The 21999-nt window shown below is 42.9% G+C and overlaps 2 protein-coding genes and 2 long non-coding RNA genes across 4 annotated transcripts in view; 3 read left to right on the forward strand and 1 right to left on the reverse strand.

The window, feature by feature from the left end:
* The window catches only part of LOC135242400 (protein NLRC3-like), a 1894071-nt gene that overhangs the window by 345537 nt on the left and 1526535 nt on the right, over nt 1-21999 (forward strand). The gene's annotated exons all lie outside the window — the stretch shown is intronic.
* Nucleotides 1-21999, reverse strand: part of LOC135242451 (uncharacterized) — a 641023-nt gene that overhangs the window by 116653 nt on the left and 502371 nt on the right. The window lies entirely within an intron of this gene.
* LOC135242405 (NACHT, LRR and PYD domains-containing protein 12-like) overlaps nt 1-21999 on the forward strand; it is a 237563-nt gene that overhangs the window by 114341 nt on the left and 101223 nt on the right. The window lies entirely within an intron of this gene.
* Nucleotides 9407-11633, forward strand: LOC135242453 (uncharacterized). Its single transcript, XR_010326346.1, has 3 exons — nt 9407-9536; nt 11297-11343; nt 11566-11633. It is a non-coding gene; the product is annotated as an uncharacterized LOC135242453 (long non-coding RNA).

Below are 21999 nucleotides of genomic sequence, written 5' to 3' on the forward strand. Positions count from 1 at the left end.
ATGTTATTTTATATACTGGTGTATATATTTAAGTTGTCTGTGACAGTTAGCTGCTTAGTTCCTCACTGGCTCCGCTAGCTAGGTTGGGCTAGCGTCATGAAGTAACGTTAAGGTAGGTTGGGCTGGCTATCTAGCTAACTCGTGCCTGTGAGTCAAAGCGAAAGCTGAACTTAGAACAACGGCAACAAGTGTAAACTTGAGGGTCATATTGTTTGATGCAAATGGTAAACAAATTATATTTCAAAGGGTTAATAGTTATTATCAAATAATTGTGTTATGTAACTGTAGTTCTGTATTTTCAAAGAATGAACTAGGTGAGGTAACAGTAAACAGCTCAGAGCGACCTGGCATCGCCATGGTAACCAACCGACCCTCCTAACGGCCACATTTTAAACAGCGTCGTCATGGTTAACGTCACGGTATTTTGGCCACAGGTAAATAAGGAAGAGCACAATTTTGTATTGAATGCGGTTTCATTTCACCTTGCTAAATATTTTAAAATTAATGTCAAAAACCCTGACAGACTGTAACTATAATTTGTTAAACTTAAATTGTTTGATAACTTGATGGTTACAAGATTAGGAAGAAAATATTATGATGACAGTGATGTATTTAGCTAATGGGTTATACGAGTACATTAACAGTTATATTTATCTATTCATAGTTTTGAATATTCAGCGTCTTTGAAATGTATAGATGTTTATGAACTGAAGAACAGGTGAGGTAAAGTGCACCACAAAAATGCTGTTTTTTGTGTTTGCAGATGAAATTAATATGTTTGCAAATCAGATAAGTTAATCACATGGAAAGGGTTATTAGAACCCAGTAATTGCCTTAGACTATTGTCAGAATACTTTATGAACTTAATTTATACACCCCCCTCCCTGTTTTTGTGTGTACACCTCAGGAATGCGTAGGTACATATGTATCAACTGTCAAGGTGAACAATGTTACAAAGAATTTGTGCGTGTGTTTGTGTGCGTGCGTGTTTGTGTGTGTGTGGTCTCTCCACAGGCTGGATTGGTGCAATCTCACAGAGGGCTGCTGTGATGTTCTGGCCTCAGTCCTGCGTTCTCCTCACTCAGAGCTGAGAGATCTGGAGCTCAGAGACAACGAGCTGCAGAATTCAGGAGTGAGAGCGCTGTCTGCTGGACTGGAGGACCCGCACTGTAAACTGCATAGAATGGGGTGAGTACAAACACAAACCCCTTCAATAAATTAGAGCTACAATGCGACTAAATACAACACTGATGGTAATGTTTCTAATGTGAAAACAGACACTCCACAGAACTGAAACAGCATGCTCCTGTTCTTCCTCTTGGTAGAATTTGACTACACAAATGAATGGAGAAAATGAATTAGTCCTGTTTACAGAACTGTAGTGGGGTGTAAACTCAAATGTGTTTGATAATGACTCATTCCACATTCATGGTAGTTTAGTTTAACACACACAGCCCTGTTAGTTTATATTTTGTTACATTACATTTATTTGCCAGACGCTTTTATCCAAAGTGACGTACAATAAGTGCATACAAAAGGTAATTGGAACAACTACAAAACACAGGTTCGATAAGGTACAATACTTTGCACAGTTATTCATAGCCATGAACACATGAAGTCCAGTTCACACAGTCAACATTGCTCTGACCTGACCTATGCTAAGTCAAACTAGGAGGCATTGCAAGCAACATCTAGACAATGATACAAGGCACAATAAGTGCTGGATGGAGGTACATGTAACATGAGTGGCACAGGAGGTACATGTGTAGAAATAGGGGGATTTAAGTGATAGAAATGGTCTAATGAGTGGTGATAGTTAGTCCAGGTATAGTCTGAAGAGATGCATCTTCAGACCATGGCGGAAGATGGGTAGTGAGGGAGAGGTTCGTAGAGGAACAGGGAGTTCGTTCCACCACTGGCTAGGGTGGAGAAGCTCCATGGTAGAGACAAGATTGAACCCTTTACCCGGATGGCAGGGGGTGCAAGGCAGTGGTCAAGTGGGCATATAGGATTTAATCATGTGCTGTAAGTAGACGGGGGCCGTCGTGTTGGCTGCAATGTAGGTGAGGGTCAGGACTTTCAACCTGCAGTGACTGGTAGCCAGTGGAGTGACCTCAGCAGGGGAGAACTTGGGAAGGTTGAAGACAATTAATGTGTGTAAGGTGTGTAACACACTGCTATGTGTTTGACACACAGCACTGTTAGTTTATATTAATAGCTGCGTTTCCACCACAGGAACTTTACCCCGGAACTAGGAACCTTTTGAGGAACTCAGTGTGTTTCGACCGCAGGAACTAGGGTCTAAATTAAGTTCCGATTACTTTATTTTACCCCCAAAAAAGTCCCTGCTGGGGGTGTAGTGCTTTTCAAAAGTACCGGAACTTTTGGGGTGGGGCGTAAGCGCTGAAAATTTCTGATTGGTCGACTACTCGCAGTGTTTCATTTCAACCGCCATTTTTAAAAATCTGCAGTGGCCAACCTATTTATTTTCATAATAACTTGAAATCAAACTTTTATAAAATGTTAAGCATTCATGCTGGGACAGCATATTACGTACCAAAAAATTCAAACGGTTTAATTCGGTTGCTGAATATTTTCTTCAGGATTTTCGTTGTTGGTCCATTGTAGGCTAATTGACTCAAAACGTTTAATGCAGTTATGTGAGGTATGCGGTAGTTCTGCGTAATTTACATTGGTGATACAGTAAAAGCAAACTGGAAATCACCTTCCGCACTTTTTGTCAGGGTAAAATAACAGGTTAATTCTAGTAATCGTCCCTTTTGCTTTTTCAGACTGCCATAATTTTACTCTACCATTCTTCAATTCCACAAAAAGACCAGGAAGACTATGGACTAATTTATGGTGCATGGTTCACATCTGGAGGGCACACTTCGCTGCTCGGCTAGCAGTAACTTTGAAGTGGCTGTACCACTGCTAATTTAAATTTTCACGCAAGTCCGAGTTTTTGTTCTATTCTTGTCATTTTGCGATTAGCCTATATGGAATTGACGATGAGAAAGTAATCAATTCAACAGCAAATTGTTTACGACGCGTGCATGTTTTCTGCTGTTGTTGCCAGTTATTTGTGGAATGTGAATGCATTCTGCCGCCTCGGATATCAAGACATGAAAGTGAATGTTCGCATAAAAACATAATGAATGTGTTTGAGAGGATATATTAAACAGTTGCAATCTGACTATTAGCCTGTTATATTCTATTTGTTGCATAACAACGGTCCAAGTCCAACTACCAACAACAGTTTTGATTGACAACAGTAAAATATGCCCAAACGGCCACGGAAGAATATTTAAATTTCAGGTGATCAAATCGATAAAAATCAATAAATACAAAAGTAACCATATATAGTCATTGTTGGTAACCCATTGTATATAAGTGGAATAAACCCCTCCGGGCTGTCCCGGTTATTAGAAAATAATGTAGGCTACTTTGGTGGTAGTATGGGGTGACAGAAAAAATCATAGGACAGATGGACCGAAGACAACGTTGCTTTTTCATACATCAGTGGGCTAATTTGCCTAATCTTCGCGGGACTTTAGACCGCGGTGGAAACGCAGACAACAATGGGCGGAAGGAACCTTTTAGTTCCTTGAAAAGTAGTTCCTTGGACTAAAAGTTCTGGGTACTTTTGGTGGAAACGCGGATAAAGTGTATAAGGTGTGTAACACACTGCTATATGTTTGACACACAGCCCTGTTATTTTATATTAATCTCATAAAAAACACGTTTTCACCGTACAAAAATGCCAAGTTACTCAAAAGTATTGATATCAAAATGACGCCAAGTTATGATACTACAAACAACATAGGCTATCTTGCCTCGCCGAAATGACATAAGATGTATTTCAAAGCAATGCTACCCAATATTTCCTCAGTTCTTTCAAGTTACTTGGGCCTGTGTTTTGTAATCTTACCATTTTACAATGTCATGCAAACTTTGTGTCAGATCAAAGAGTCAAATATTTCGAATTGCCTCATGGAACACATTGAAATTAATGTACAAAACTGCTGCTGAGTAACTACAGGAAGCATATTTCTCCAGAAAACATGTTTATACTTGCTTCTGAACTGAATTTGAGGACATGTGCAAGTTATTGTATATTTGCTACGTACAATAAATACTGCATGTAAAATACATATTGTACATACATACATACATAGAGAACTTCTTTATCCCCACGGGGACTGTGGCAAACACGCCTGCCACAGGCCACCGAAGTGGCTTTCCAAGGGGCCCTCCGGCACAGAGACACAGGGAGAAGATGTTCAACAGTCCAGATTTATTTCAGGAGGGTTTGGCAAGATGGTAACAGCCAAAGTGAGCAGATGTAACCCAGTCATGACCGAAGCTCCCTGGTGTGGGTGGGGATGGCAGATTTAACCTGTGCGCAGCGATTACCTCACTACGCACAGGTGCAGCCACTCCTGTTCCTGGGTCCAATTAGCCTGGCCAATTATCTAATTCTTAACCAATTATCCAATTGGCCAGGTCTAATTAGCTTGACCCAGGGCAGGTGTGGCTGCTTAAACCAGCCATCCTCACACCACATACCCCCAACGCCAAACTGAGGCCAGGGAGAATCACTGGCCGAAGCCTACCCCCCCCACTCCCAACAAAGCAAAAGACAAATAAAAATAAACACTCTAAACACGCTAAAAAAAAAAGTCAGGGTGGGTGGCCCCGGAACAGTCCAGTACATGCTGTGACCCTCCCCCGGTCGACAAGGCAGCCCTTCTTCCTCCTCCCTCCCGGAGCACGGGAAGTCCTGGGCTGCTCTGCTGGCTGGTGGGGGCGTCACCGGCTTGGGCTGTTCCAGGGGCTGTGGTGGGCTGGTGGGCTGGTGGGCTGGTGGGCTGGCCTTCTTGTGGCGCTGGGGACCAGGAACCCTCGTGGTTGTGGTGGCCGCCAGTCGGCTCTGCTGGTGGGCGGCTGCAGGCTTATCCCCTCATGGGCTCCGGGCAAACCAACCAGGCCAAACAAAAAACTAAAAACAACCAAATGGACAAGAAAGGAAGCAAAACGGCACGGCCACCGCTCGTGTGCCGCCCGTAGCTGACCCGCCTTCCCGGCCAAGTCCAGCTCACGGCGCGACCACCTCTCGTGCACCGCCCGTCGCTGACCTGCCTTCTCGGCCAGGTGCAGCTCCTCAGCGTCCCAGCTGAGGATCGCTTCCTTCCCCTCCCTGGTCACCTTCCGCTCCCTGTTTTTGGCCCGGAGGATCCACCCGAAGCCCTGTTGGGAACACCTCAGCCGCCCCTCCTCCAGTGTGCTTCCTGGCTGGCCCTCCTGTGCCTCTTTGCTGTGCCGGAGGAGCCCCACGTTGGGCGCCACTGTGGCAAACACGCCTGCCACAGGCCACCGAAGTGACTTTCCTTGGGGCCCTCCAGCACAGAGACACAGGGAGATGATGTTCCAACAGTCCAGCTTTTATTTTCACGAGGGTTTGGCAAGATGTTATAGCCAAAGTGAGCAGATGTAACCCAGTCATGACCGAAGCTCCCTGGTGTGGGTGGGGATGGCAGATTTAACCTGTGCGCAGTGATTACCTCACTACGCACAGGTGCAGCCACTCCTGTTCCTGGGTCCAATTAGCCTGGCCAATTATCTAATTCTTAACCAATTATCCAATTGGCCAGGTCTAATTAGCTTGACCCAGGGCAGGTGTGGCTGCTTAAACCAGCCATCCCCACACCACAGGGACATATCCCTCGCAGCATGTTACATTCACATTTACGAACACACGCTTATACCAAGAAACATACTATCATTCACGCAACAGAAAGGCTGGGCAGGGAAATACATACATACCAAAACAAATTGGACATATACATGCCTATTTAATCAATCTTGACTGTGAGAGAGCCATCCACGCATATGTTTGGCGTGTCCATGTACTGCATGCTTATACACAGGGCCAAGTGACTTGAAAGAACTGAGGAAATATTGGGTAGCATTGCTTTGAAATACATCTTATGTCATTTCGGTGAGGCAAGATAGCCTATGTTGTTTGTAGTATCGTAACTTGGCGTCATTTCGATATCAATACTTTTGAGTAACTTGGCATTTTTGTACGTTGAAAACGTGTTTTTTATGAGATATCATTTCTTTTTGCAAAGCGTTTTATTATGAGAGTGAGAAGTGCGACCCTGTAAGAAACGGTTGTGGATTATGGCTATCGTTGTGTGAATTTGTACAGTCTGATGAGCGTGTACCGTTGAGCAGTTTCGGTTTGCTATATATGTAAAAACAGTGGCTGTGAGAAAGGATGCAGTGACATAAGCGTAAACGCATTAGGAACGCAGATGAAATATGGCCAGTGTATGTACTCACGGATTTGACGTCCATCCAACGAGCCGTGACTGACAAAAGAATCAGCAAGCCCGTAGATAGAATTATAACTCCCTAGGTCGCAACTTGTGTAGCCTTCTGTCCTGCACCGTTGTCTGTTATTTCGTGGAGATGCACTTTTAGTGTTTGTAAGGTTTATCCTTCTGTCCTGCTCCGTTGTCTGTTATTTCGTGGAGATGCACTTTTAGTGTTTGTAAGGTTTATAAGGCATTTTGAGAGGCTTATCTGCAGGTAGGAATCCTCTTCACTGTTTTAATAAACTAGAACCGGAAAACATGATAGTGGAGAATAGGAGCAGACGCATATGTCCCAGCAGGCTTTGCATATGAGAAATTAACAACAGTGTGAGAGAAATTAGGATGAAATTACGAAATTCCGTAGTTGAAACAATATGTTTTTAGCAGAATGGGCATGTAGGTGAAGGTTGGCATGATCACGGAGTATAGTGCGAAGTAAATGGAGTGACCATGAGCGAGCTTATATTCCTTATCGAACGGTATATATAACAGTCGCTGTAAAGCGCTAACTGTTGAAGTGGAGGGTTAAGTAGCGTGTGAAATGTATTTGCACTGCTGGGTTTTTTTCATGTTCAGTACTAGTGGTTATAATTATGAGTGAATCATGTTTTTAAATGTAATGTTTTAATGGGGAGTTGCAGAACGGACAGACGTAGTAATTGTTTGTATGTGGCTAGATAGAGAACAGGGCGAGGTAACATGAATGTAGAAACGTGCCGTTTGCTGATAAGGTTTTGTACAGTAGCTAAGTGATGAAATGTATTTAGTAGAAATGGCACAGCTGTGAACTGGTGTAACTTTTTAAGAAAAAGAATACATTTGCCGTCATGAAATGCATACGGGTGGCCATGAGTGAGTTTTGGTAAAGCAAATATAAGCGTAAGAGAACGTTATTAGTGAGGGTAAAAGCAGGTTAAAGAAACATGTTCCTCGCTGGGCTTGAACCTAGGATCCCGTGTTCCCAAGACTGTGACCTTACCCACTAGGCTACAAGCAGATTAGCTATTTAACCTCAAAATGTTTCAGAGTAAGAAGGTATGGGTATTTTGCCTGTGTATGCGAGTTTTTGATGGGGTGGTCAACTGGTGTAACCTTTTAAATAAAAGGAATACATTTGCCGTCATGAACTGCCTATGGGCGACTGTGAGCGAGTTTTGGTAAAGAAAATATAAAAGCGTAAGAAAACGTTAGTGTAAAAGAGGGAATTATCTGCCTGAGGGCGAGGCGGTATTCAATTTTTCAACCGGAGGTTTACCAGTCTGTGACTTGGTTAGTGCAGCACCATGACATAGCTATGCAATGCGTGAAATATCATTAGCAACCTGTCCGTGGTTTTAAAGAACACAGGCCATTAAGCACAGTAGAGCTCCCGTTGAATCCATATGGCTTTGCAATATTGTAGCCGGTTAATAACTGAATGTGCAGACGGTACGTCATAATTCAGTGTGTACGTTCGGTTAACGGCGGGTAGATATGGTGCAAAAGCAATAATAGGGAAGTAGTAGACAATTATTAAAAGCAGGTTGAAGAAACACGTTCCTAGCTGGGCTTGAACCTCAAACCCTGTGTTCACAATACTGTAACCTTACCCACTAGACCACAGGCAGACTAACTGTTCATACTGAAAATGTTTCAGAGTAAAAAGTTATGGGTATTTTGCGTGTGTATGCGAGTTTTTCATTTTGTCGTGTAGGTGAAATGTCCAATGGGGAGACATGTTATTAGTTGGATAGGCGGCAGGAAAAATAAGAATGAGAAGAAGAAGTAGAAGAAGAAGAAGAAGAAAGAGAAGAAGAAGAAGGAGAAAACACAAAATCCCCTTAGTTTGGGGCTTTATTGTGTGGACATGTGAAGTTGTTTATGAAATGTGTCTGTTGAAATGGGGTCAGAATGTATAGAATTTAATGTTTTTAAGGGCTGAGTGTCTGTGGCTGTTGTGGTTATTTCTGTGGGGAACCCTGAAAAGTACCAAACTCTTGGTACTGTATAGGTATGGGGCATGCCCCCGCCAAGGCGTAACTTGGCAGGATGGCATACCTGCCATCCCAATGTGTGTAAGGTGTGTAACACACTGCTATATGTCTAACACACGTAGCTCTGTTAGTTTATATTAATGTGTGTAAGGTGTGTAACACACTGCTATGTGTTTGACACACACAGCCCTGTTTATATTAATGTGTGTAAGGTGTGTAACACACTGCTATGTGTTTGACACACACAACCCTGTTAGTTTATATTAATGTGTGTAAGGTGTGTAACACACTGCTATGTGTTTGACACACACAGCCCTGTTTATATTAATGTGTGTAAGGTGTGTAACACACTGCTATGTGTCTGACACACACAGTCCTGTTAGTTCATATTAATGTGTGTAAGGTGTGTAACACACTGCTGTGTGTTTGACACACACAGCCCTGTTAGTTTATAGTAATGTGTGTATGGTGTGTAACACACTGCTTTGTGTTTGACACACACAGCCCTGTTAGTTTATATTAATGCGTGTAAGGTGTGTAACACACTGCTATGTGTCTGACACACACAGTCCTGTTAGTTCATATTAATGTGTGTAAGGTGTGTAACACACTACTGTGTGTTTGACACACACAGCCCTGTTAGTTTATAGTAATGTGTGTATGGTGTGTAACACACTGCTTTGTGTTTGACACACACAGCCCTGTTAGTTTTTATTAATGCGTGTAAGGTGTGTAACACACTGCTATGTGTCTAATACACACAGCTCTGTTAGTTTATATTAATGTGTGTATGGTGTGTAACACACTGCTTTGTGTTTGACACACACAGCCCTGTTAGTTTATATTAATGTGTGTAAGGTGTGTGTGTCCTTCTCTCTGCAGGCTGTCAGGCTGTAGAGTCACACAGAGAGGCTGTGATTCTCTGGCTTCAGCTCTGTGTTCAAACCCCTCACACCTGAGAGAGCTGGACCTGAGATACAATCACCCAGGAGACTCAGGAGTGAGAGCGCTGTCTGCTGCTAAACTGGACACACTCACACTGCTGTAAGTACAGAGAGTTTCCACACTGCACCTCACACACACACACACACCTGAGAGAGCTGGACCTGAGATACAATCACCCAGGAGACTCAGGAGTGAGAGCGCTGTCTGCTGCTAAACTGGACACACTCACACTGCTGTAAGTACAGAGAGTTTCCGCACTGCACCTCACACACACACACACACCTGAGAGAGCTGGACCTGAGATACAATCACCCAGGAGACTCAGGAGTGAGAGTGCTGTCTGCTGCTGAACTGGACACACTCACACTGCTGTAAGTACAGAGAGTTTCCACACTGCGCCTCACACACACACACACACACACAAAAGGAGTTGGGGGGGCGTGGAGGGCACTGTTCAAACCAGCGTTACTCAAGAGAGTTGGGGATCTCCTGTGGAGGGTGCTGCAGGGGATCACTGCAGTAAATAAGATCTCATAAAAAACACGTTTTCAACGTACAAAAATGCCAAGTTACTCAAAAGTATTGATATCAAAATGACGCCAAGTTACGATACTACAAACAACATAGGCTATCTTGCCTCACCGAAATGACATAAGATGTATTTCAAAGCAATGCTACCCAATATTTCCTCAGTTCTTTCAAGTTGCGTGAAAATGTAAATTAGTAGTGGTACAGCCACCGTTTGCTTTCCTTCGAAGTTACTGCTAGCCAAGCAGCGAAGTGTGCCCTCCAGATGCGAACCATGCACCATAAATTAGTCCATAGTCTTCCTGGTCTTTTCGTGGAATTGAAAAATGGCAGTAAAATTGAGTAAAATTACGGCAGTCTGAAAAAGCTAAAGGGAAGATTACTAGAATTAACCTGTTATTTTACCCTGACAAAAAGTGCGGAAGGTGATTTCCAGTTTGCTTTTACTGTATCACCAATGTTAATTACGCAGAACTACCGCATACCTCACATCTGTATCAAACGTTTTGAGTCAATTACAACGGGCTAACAAAGAAAATCCAGAAGAAAATATTCAGCAACCGAATTAATCCGTTTGAATGTTTTAGTACGTAATATGCTGTCCCAGCTCGAATGCTTAGCATTTTATAAAACGAATACTAAAGCAAGAAAAGAGCAGAAGAGCACACGTTATAATTCCAAGACGTTGGCAGGCTATAACCAAAAGTAGGCTACTGCGCCGCATAACATACAAGTTTGATTTGAAGTTATTATGAAAATAAATTTGTTTGCCGCTGCATATTTTCAAACATGGCGGGTAATGGCGGAAAATAATGCTGCGAGTACTCGACCAATCAGAAATGTTCAGCGCTGCAAGCTCCACCCAAAAGGTTCCTGTACTTTCGGAAAGTACTACCCCCCGAGCAGGAACCTTTTGGGGGGTAAAATAAAGCCCCAGGAACTAAATTTAGACCCTAGTTCCTGCGGTGGAAACGCACTGAGTTCCTCAAAAGGTTCCTAGTTCCGGGGTATAGTTCCTGCGGTGGAAACGCGGCTTTTGCAAGTTTTTCATTGAGTCGTGTAGGTGAAATGTCCAATGGGGAGACATGTTATTAGTTGGATAGGCGGCAGGAAAAAGGTGGCATACCTGCCATCCCAATGTGGTTGTTGTAGTTAGGGGTTTGATCAGGGACACAGTGATGGTGGAGTTTCAGTATTACAAAGCAATGGAGAACCTGAGTGTGTTTCAGAGTGTGTGTGTTATAAGGGTGTTTTGTGTTCAGTGGAGGGAGGGGAGCTATTTTTGCACATGGAATAGGGTGAGGGAATGGAATAAGTTTCCTTTGTGACAGATTTGTGTGTTTTTCACATGACCTTGGTTCTGTGTTTTATTGTGTCTTTGTTTTTATTTATGTGATGTCATTGGTGTGTTGAGGGTTTAAATAAAGGGTGGTTAAAATTCTAAATTCTGACCTGCTGTTCTTACAGTGTGGACCATGGAGGAGAGAACAGGACCAAACCAGGACCCAGGAAATGTGAGTGTGTATCGACACAGAACACTTTCCATAGGTACACACTCTGCTGTGTGTGTGTGTGTGAGAGAGACTTCTCTCGTACACACATAAACACACAAACAGAAACACACATGTACACAAACACACGCACGGAGGTACTATGACAGCTCTCTCTCTTTCACACACATAATGAGGTGAATATTAATAATGATAATTAATCTCATTAATGTCTCTGGTGTGCAGACGGCTGTCAGCTCACACTGGATCCAAACACAGCGCACAGAGAGCTGTCTCTGTCTGAGGGGAACAGGAAGGTGACACACACATGGGAGAGAGAGGAGCCATATCCTGATCATCCAGAGAGATTTGAGTCTGTGCCCCAGGTTTTGTGCAGAGAGAGTGTGTGTGAGCGCTGTTACTGGGAGGCTGAGTTCAGTACGTCTGAGGAGTGGGGAATGGTTTTTATAGCAGTGACAGATAAAGGAATCAGCAGGAGAGGATGGGGTTCTGACTGTAGGTTTGGATGGAATAAAAACTCCTGGAGTCTGAGGTGCTCTAAACTCAGTGACTCTGATAAACTCAGTTACTCTGTCTGTCACAATAAGAATCAAACAGACATACCTGCCCTCACCTCCCCCTACCGTAGAGCAGGAGTGTGTGATGATGATGATGGTAGAGGAGTGTGCGTGTACAGGGCAGGAGTGTGTGTGGACCGTCCGGCCGGCACTCTGTCCTTCTACAGCATCTCAGACTCTGACACACTGACCCTCCTGCACAGATTCCACACACACTTCGCTCAACACACACCCGTCTGTGCTGGATTTTATGTGTGTGACTCCTCAGTGTCCCTCTCCTAACAGGAGTAGAGACACACACATGCACACACACACAAACATGCACATGCACACACACGCGTACACACACACACGTGCGCATACACACTCGTATGCATGCATGCACACACACACACACTCACGTACACACACCACATTCATATACCCACTCCCACACACACATTACATTACATTACATTAGATGGGGCGACATAGCTCAGGAGGTAAGACCGATTGTCTGGCAGTCGGAGGGTTGCTGGTTCAAACCCCACCCTGGGCAGAAAGTTCTAGGAGGATCAGGACAGATGAATGGGAGGCTGCTTGTGCGGCGTGAAGCGACTCACTGACCAAGAGGAGTGCGGTCTCTGTTGAGTGGCCAGGTCTGAAGCCGGACTGGTGGGGGTCTAGGAGGTTGTTCAGTAAGAGAAAAGAGGAGAGTTGGTTAGAAGCAGCTCGTTCAATTGTTTTGGATAGGAAAGGGAGAAGGGAGACAGGATGGTAGTTCTGGATGACAGAGGGATCCAGAGTGGGCTTTTTCAGCAGTGGGGTGATGTGGGCCAGCTTGAAAGAAGAGGGGAAACATCCAGAAGACAAGAACACACACACTCAGATACACATAGACACACACACCCACACCTGCATCCACACACACACATACTCTCACACACACCCTTTCTCTCTCATACTCACACTCATGCACACGCACTCACACACCTACTCACTAACACACTCGTGCGCACACACTCACACTCTTACACACACATACACACTCTCTCACCCCCACTCACACACCCAATCACACACATGCACACACACACCTACACACATGAACACACACAATCTCTCGCACACACCAACCCACACATTCACCAGTGCACTCTCACGCACACACACACATGCATGCATACGTACACACGCTCATAACCGTATGCACACACACACCCTCTCTCTCTCACACACACACTCACATCCACACACATTCACACAAACGCACACACACACAAACTCATGCACTCACGCACACACACATACATGCGTGCAGAGACACAAACACGTGTCAACACACACACTCCTCAGTGTCCTTCTGCTAACTGGAGTAGAGACACACACAGTGGAGTGCGCGCACACACAAACATGCACATGCACACACATACACACACACATGTGCGCATACACACTCGAACGTATGCACACACACACACACACACACACACATATATATACGCACACTCATATACACATACACACACACACTCAATCACACACTCACACACATATATAAACACAAACACTCATATACACGTAGACCCTCACACAACCACACCTACACACACACACACATAGACACACACTGACATACACACACACACTTATATACACACACACTCATATTCGCATACACACACACACACACTCAATCACACACTCACATATATATATACATACACACACTCATATGCACCTAGACCCACACACATGCACTCACACACCTACACACACTCTCGCACACCCAGTCACACACACACACACCGTCTCTCTCTCACATACACGCCATCACACACACACATACTCTCACACACACCCTTTCTCTCTCAGCCATGCACACGCACTCACAAATACACACACTGATGATTACTCATGCACACGAACTCACACACACTTTCTCTTACCCATACACACACACACCCGTGTGCACACATACTCATGCACTCAATCATACTCTCACACACACACACACACATTCTCTTACCCATTCAAACACGCAACCCGGGCACACACGCATACTCACACACACACACACATGTTCACATCAACAGTCACTCCCACAAACGTACGCATGCACACACACAGAAACACACTCTCACCCAATCACACACACACACACACGCATACTCACGCACTCACACACATGTTCACATCAACAGTTACTCCCACAAACATACGCACGCATGCACACACATTCACAAATACACCCACACAAAAACACTCTCACCCAATCACACACACACACACACACACACACACATATACACGTAGACACACTTGCAACCTTCCTTGTGCAATGCCTTACCACTGCAATTTCTGCTGTGCCCAGTATTAGCCTCAGTACAGCTTAAACCCTGTACATAAGAGTATGATCTTTTAGCAGGTTCAGGTTAAGCACTCGCTGTCTAAATATGATTGAATTTTTTTTAACATTTTAATACATTTATATTGCAAATTTTCAAGGTGTGTTTATGTACTTTTGATTATTAAAACATTAATATAACATTGAGAGTAATAATGCCAAAAGATGGCAGAGTAAAATGTCTTAATAATTCTGTCTCCTGTGTCTGCATCTTTTTTAAAATAAGCCGGTGGCAAACTCCTCCACTTAAATGTGCATTTTACTAGTTTTTGCAGTTGCTTTCATTCATTTTCACAAGAGTCCCAATGTGCAAATTTCTGTGGGCAAATGCAGCTGATAGGGAGAATGCAGAATAATCACTGCAGTGTACTTATTTAATTTCATTACTGCAAACAATGATGTATTGAGTTTCCTTATTTATTCTGTTAGCATTGATTATTTATTTTTATTTTTTTGCTTTAATTTTCTGTATTTTCAGACAATAATGTGCAATGATTAAACCTGAATTATAAAAATATCAAATGTTTTGCTGTTTTGATTTATTATTGTGTGATGTATTGAACTCCTGTGACACTGGTACTTATTACATATTCTGTATGGGATTATGTTTGGATTAGACCACTAAGCCAAAATCAGGGCAGAAGTGTGGTTTGCATGACATCCAGTCTCTTGAGATGTTCCTGAGACCCTACAGTTTTTCTCATTTTTTCAGATGCATTTCTAATATCTGCAGTCACACATTACAAATGTATGTTATGATTGCTTTGGCTCAGTGTGGAAAACTCAATTTGCCAAACTGACTGGCAAAATTCTTACCCTAAAACACTAATTGCAGTACCTACCAACAAAGTGCACAACTCTAAATCACACTCAGTTTTCACAATACAGTCGTCTCGTATTAGTACAGTGTTCCAATGCTTATTGCTAGACATGCAGATTGTGAAATAAAGTCAAGATGTTTGCTGTCCTGTCTCGTCACTTCCAGCAACATTGCCCAGGTGAGTCGCATTGCAGTATGGTTGGTAATCCCAACATAAAAGGCTGTTTTACAGCACTACATTCAGCAGTGTCTGACAACATGGAGCAGCCCAATGCAGTTGATACTGATGGACGGGTCGTGGCTGAGGCTGAGGTTGTGGTCAAGCAGGTAGCAGAAATACTGCTGTATCGAATTAATTTAGAGCCACAGTGATTGACCATGTCATAAATCCAGGCATAACAATAGCCGCGTTTCCACCAAAATTACCCGGAACTTTCAGTCCCAGGAACTACTTTACCAGGAACTAAAAGGTTCCTTCAGCCAATGGTTGTCTGCGTTTCCACCGGGGTCTAAAGTACCGCGAAGATTAGGCAAATTAGCCCACTGACGTTGTCGTCGGTCCATCTGTCATATGATTTCTTCTGTAACCCCATACTACCACCGAAGTAGCCTACATTATTTTCTAATAACCGGGACAGCCCGGAGGGGTTTATTCCACTTATATACAACGGGTTACCAACAATGACTATATATGGTTACTTTTGTATTTATTGATTTTCATATATCCTCTCAAACACATTCATTAACAGCAGAAAACATGCACACATTGTAAACAATTTGCTGTTTTATTACTTTCTCGTCGTCAATTCCATAGAGGCTAATTGCAAAATGACAAGAATAGAACGAAAACTCGGACTTGCGTGAAAATGTAAATTAGTAGTGGCACAGCCACCGTTTGCTTTCCTTCGAAGTTACTGCTAGCCGAGCAGCGAAGTGTGCCCTCCAGATGCGAACCATGCACCATAAATGAGTCCATAGTCTTCCTGGTCTTTTCGTGGAATTGAAAAATGGCAGTAAAATTGAGTAAAATTACGGCAGTCTGAAAAAGCTAAAGCGAAGATTACTAGAATTAACCTGTTATTTTACCCGGATAAAAAGTGTGGAAGGTGATTTCCAGTTTGCTTGTACTGTATCACCAATGTTAATTATGCAGAACTACCGCATACCTCACATAACTGTATCAAACGTTTTGAGTCAATTACAACGGGCTAACAAAGAAAATCCGGAAGAAAATATTCAGCAACCGAATTAATCCGTTTGAATGTTTTGGTAGCCTACGTAATATGCTGTCCCAGCACGAATGCTTAGCATTTTATAAAACGAATACTAAAGCAAGAAAAGAACAGAAGAGCACACGTTATAATTCCAAGACGTTGACAGGTTATAACCAAAAGTAGGCTACTGCGCCGCATAACGTCAAATCAAACTTGTAAGTTATTATGAAAATAAATTGGTTTGCCGCTGCATATTTTCAAACATGGCGGTTAATGGCGGAAAATAAATACAACACAAAAAAATCCCGTGAGTACTCGACCAATCAGAAATGTTCAGCGCTGCAAGCTCCACCCAAAAGGTTCCTGTACTTTCGGAAAGTACTACCCCCCGAGCAGGAACGTTTTGGGGGGTAAAACAAAGCCCCCAGAACTAAATTTAGACCCTAGTTCCTGCGGTGGAAACGCACTGAGTTCCTCAAAAGGTTCCTAGTTCCGGGGTATAGTTCCTGCGGTGGAAACGCGGCTAATGGGAGAAGCTGGAAGGATTGTAAGGCCCAACTTAAAAATGTCAACAGTGGCATCTAAGAGCTTTCGGACTGAACATTGATAAGTCAATAATTTACTGCAAAATGTGATACTGTAATTACATTACAGGATTGTTGTGTTGGTGTCATTTTATATTATTTCTGTTCTGTGACGAGCCTGTAAGCCATGCTAATCATTTTTATTAGTGACCGCGCAACTCTGTTTTTCCAAAATGCCAGCTTATTCCGCATGGGGGAAAATTGCATTTGTGTTAGGTATTCCTGTGGCAATGTCTGTTCTGTCTGTTCTGATAATGTGATTATTTTTCTTCAATCAGATAAGGCCTGCTGGTGCAAGTTTGTAATGTTGCATTTATATGTGTTATTTTTGTTGTTTACGTGTCAAATGTCTAGAGTGTAACTGTTTCTGTTTAAATGATTGGTTGAATAACACATAGCACCGCTATTTTCACCAACCATGTTAAACGTACTCACTTGCGCGTCTCAGCTCCAAAGGCATGCTGATGTTAAACCCATATTCCAATCTGTTTGAAATGACACAAATTCTGCCTAGTCTGTCCAAACATCAGACATTTTTTTACTCTACATATTGTTTATGCCCTGCACCTGAACAAATTGGATGTGCCCATTCTACTGTACCATTTCCATTGTAAGCTAAAAAGTTACTTTCAGCTGACTACATCAGAATCTGTACTACTGGTGTTTTATGAGAGCTTGAAATGTACAACATTGTTAATCAGAAATTATATCTGGGTGGGTAAATTGCTGGATATGCTGTAGAACATAGTTTGTCATTGATTTATAAATATACCAGTATATCCTGGGCTTTCACTGATGGTTTAATTGTGGTACATATAGCAGTGGCCTGATATGCATTCTATGTTTGCAATTTGCTTCTACCTGACTGCTTCCCCCCAGCAGGGAAACAGAGAGGCACAGCCTCCCCAGCAGGGAAACAGAGGGGCACACCCCCCCAGCAGGGAAACAGAGGGGCACAACCCCCCCAGCAGAGAAACAGAGGGGCACAACCCCCCCAGCAGGGAAACAGAGGGGCACAGTAGACTCTGGGTCATCCCACCATGGATGGCGCAGAAGAGGTAGCAGGTTTTAGCAGTTTGCAGGTGGTCTGGGAGGGTGGACAGCGTGGGAAAGTGTGGAGGACCGATCGCCGGTTAGAGAGCGACAGTATATCCAGTGGAGGTGGGACGCTGGGGGTTCACCTGCCAGTCAGTGCTCCACCTTCTGGAGAACACGGGCATGGCAGGGGCAAGGCTGAGGAGGGCAGTTAGAGGGCTGGTCGAGGAAGCAGAGAAGGGGCTGGGGGGGGAGTCGGCAACCGCCCACTGCACCCAAAACAACAGCACCTCTGCTGGCAGCTGGTCTTCTGGATCAGTTTGAGCCTCTTTGTGTCCCTGGAGTAGAGGCTCCCAGCCCAGCACACACAGGTGTAGAACAGGACACTGGCCACAATGATCTGGTAGAACATGACCAGCATCCTGCTACACACACCGAAGGAGCGTAACCTCCTCAGAAAGAAAAGCCTTCAGTCTAGTAGGGCCTCCAAAGACACAAATCGCAGTATCAAACCATCTGTTTATGTGATCAGGAGAACATGGTGTATATGTGTTTGTGTGTGTGTTTGTGTGCATGTGTGTGCGTGTGTGTATTGATGCGCTGTGTACGTGCTCTGTGTGTAAAATAAAAGTGAGTATCTTCACTGCATCTACCAGCGCATTTCTTTGAAATTACACCCCCATCCTCGTGCTAAATGGAATTTAATAAAACCATTATGTGCCGTGGCAGGAGCTTGAAATGTTCGAAAGTATCAGAGTATTTATTTTTGCTATCAGACCCGTGAGCTGTATTGGAATACTGGAAACACAAAGTGGATGCAGTCTGCCATCCGGTGGTCTTGTGACGCTACTACAAGGGACTGAACTCCAGAGGGTGAGACTCAGGGCAGAAGTTGAGAGTTTCTAAAACGTTGACTGCTTACTCCGGTTCCCTCTGTCTAATCTTTTTTGTAAAGATCTGAAACTATGCACTAATATAGGAAATCTAGAAGGGTGAAAATATTTTTCATGGCACTGTACATGAGGTAGACAGGTTTCCTTTAACAGGCTTTAATACAAGGGGCACCAGGGAGATACACACTATACAGCTTTCAGAGGAATTCTCAGAAGTTTGCTAATGCCACGCACCAGTATGGAGTATATTATCTTAACAGAGGACTCATGTGCAGGAGTGCACTTGGGACGACCCTGAGCTGCATTCCATCCTCTCCGTAGCTCTCCATCGCTCTTCTCTCATCACCATGGTAACTGGGAATGTTACCATAGACTGGGACAAGGCCGCAGGCCTAGGCAGAAGTGGCCAGGAGTGCATACAGAAATACAGAAACATACACTTCCCTTCACTACCTTAAGCCTCCAAGCAGCTGTACACTGCAGAACACAGTCTGAAGTGCATTAATCACTACAGGTTTCCCACTGAATCTACACAAACTGAGGCGGAGCAGTGAAAGAATGGGCAGTGATTCACTATGTGCGCTCATATAGACATGAAAACCGTTTTTCTGATTGATCAAACATTGAAATATTTGTAAAATATTTTACTTAACTGCAATCTACTGCAATTATTAGGACATAAGAACACCTGTGGAGGTGTAGAAATGACTGTAAGAAATGTAACACTGCAGTTCCTCTAAATACCCACTAGATGGTAGTGGAAGTTCAGTTTCATACTGAGTTGTTGTCTGTTGGGCACTTCCTGGCTTGAACCATAATTTTGTTTGGCCTGTGATAAAGACAAATAACAAAATCTGTGTAACAAGTACATTAAGCAATAATAATCATTTTGCAGAGTTCTGAGAGCTAGTCTTGTAATAAGATGGATTACAGGAGCTTTCTGTGGTCAGACCATCACAGGCATCGGTATGAAGGTTGGCTGTTTGCGTATTACTGTTGCACTACGAGTATTGTCAAATTGTCATTATTGCAGACATCATAAATGGTTGCATGTTTTCACTGGTGTGCAAGAACAGGGACACTGATGTTTTTTATTCTGAAGGGACCCTCTATGTTGTGTAAAATTATAGATTCAGTCTTGGTTTTTAACATCTGTGGACATAACTAGTAATTCTTTCTTTATTAGGAGTATGTGGTAACAGTGGCCATGACATTTGTCATTGAGATCAGATTTCTCAGATCAGATTCAAAATATGATAATAAGATATAATTGAGGAGTATGCATCTTCTACACCGTAAACTGTAAAAAATCTTTTACACTGCACAGTCATCATAACTCCATATCACATTTATTATTATTAAGATTTAACGGAATCATAAATTACTTTTCCTTTGTATTTTTTTCACTGAGACATTACATTACATTTATCTGGCAGACAATTTTATCCAAATCGGCACACAATAAGTGCATACTGAAGGTCATTGGAACAACTATAAAACACAGGTCCGATAAGATACAATACTTTGTACAGTTACTCATAGCCATGAACACATTAAGTCCATTACACACAGTGAACATTACTCTGACCTAACCTATGCTGGCAAACCAGGAGGCACTACAAGCTACAACATCAAGACAATGACACAAGGCACAATAAGAGCTGAATGGAGGTACATGTAACATGAGTGGCACAGGAGGTACATGTGTAGCCTGGAGACCTGACTCCACAAGTGTAACTCTGTCCATTTTAACATCAATTAAATAATGGGCACTGATACATAATGTACAATCATACAGATACAGGCCAAATATGTACGCTTTTGGTTACAGCTCACTGATAGCATGTCTGCTCAATCGTTCTATTTCATTATACCTGGTTGTATTTTAAAGGCCTATTTGACAAATCATTGGTTATAAAAATGTTTATGGGTGAATCCAATTGGAAACTCAGTTGATCATCCATTGACAAAACATTTTATTACAAATAAACTGCAGCTGTTGGCACTCAATTAAATTTTTATAAATACATTTTAAATTTTTTAAATTATCTGGCAATGATCTGTTGTATAAAACATCCAGACACAGCTCTGAAAGGTCTATAAAAGCTGCCAAGCGCCAATACAAGGACAGGTTAGAGACTCAAACAGAAAGAGAAAGAGACAGCCTCTTGTTATCTTTGGCATGGCGTGGAGGCGATCATTCCATACAAGGCGAGATCAGGTGGGGTCAACAGTGATGAGGACTTGCCAGACCAGTTGAACTTGTTTTGCGCCCGTTTAAATACCTTTTTTTTACTCTCCGACTCCAGTTCTGAGGTGCTATGCAACACCCCCCCCCCGCCCCCCTTCTGCCCCGCACCCCCCGTCCTGTGTGCTCCCCAAACCCCCAGCTCCCAAATGTGTGCTGCTACACTATATGTTTCACAGAAACAAACATGCCAAATGCTACCATGCTTTCCCACATTTGGTAGTCATTTGACTGTGTCTTCATCTCTAATTTGGTTTCCTCAAATGTGTAAATATTTCCCTACCAGACTAAAATCCCTAAGTCTAAGTGTATCTGTCAAAAGCTGTTTTATAGAGTCCAGGAAGCATAGATAAAGTTTTCAATTGTTGTATTAAAAGCAGTTATGCATGCATTTGTACAAGATGTTATCCCAACCCAGCCCATACCTGTTTATCCAGTACGTCAAATCAACCCATGTTAAGAGCAGAAATGCTGTGTGTCTGCTTACGTGATGATATGAAGAAGTCATAAGAGAAAAGCAGGATGGCTGTAGGATGGTGTTTACTCTGCTCCTGTTGTCTGTCATTGTGAAACAAAGGATTTCAAACTCAAACGCCAATTTAAAGATATGAAGAAAGAAGAGGGAGTAAAAGAAGGAATAAAAGAACGGAGTAAGTAGCCTGTTGTGGAGTGAGATGGAGAGAATAGAATCTGGTGAAGGGGTGTGGAGAGGAATGGGAATCTGTAGATATAATGAAAATAACACCCTTAATTCAGTAAACAGAAAACTGAAAATAAATGGTGTGGTTTAGGTGTAACAGACTTTTTTTTTTTTTTTTTACAAATTTCCCATTTGGGACCAAAAACAAAAAGTAATTTAAAAAATACTTTTAGAAAGTTTTTAATTTATTAAGGTATTTTTTGATACTTGATGACCATTTTA

Source organism: Anguilla rostrata, chromosome 16 (assembly GCF_018555375.3).
Source record: "Anguilla rostrata isolate EN2019 chromosome 16, ASM1855537v3, whole genome shotgun sequence".
NCBI lineage: Eukaryota > Metazoa > Chordata > Actinopteri > Anguilliformes > Anguillidae > Anguilla > Anguilla rostrata.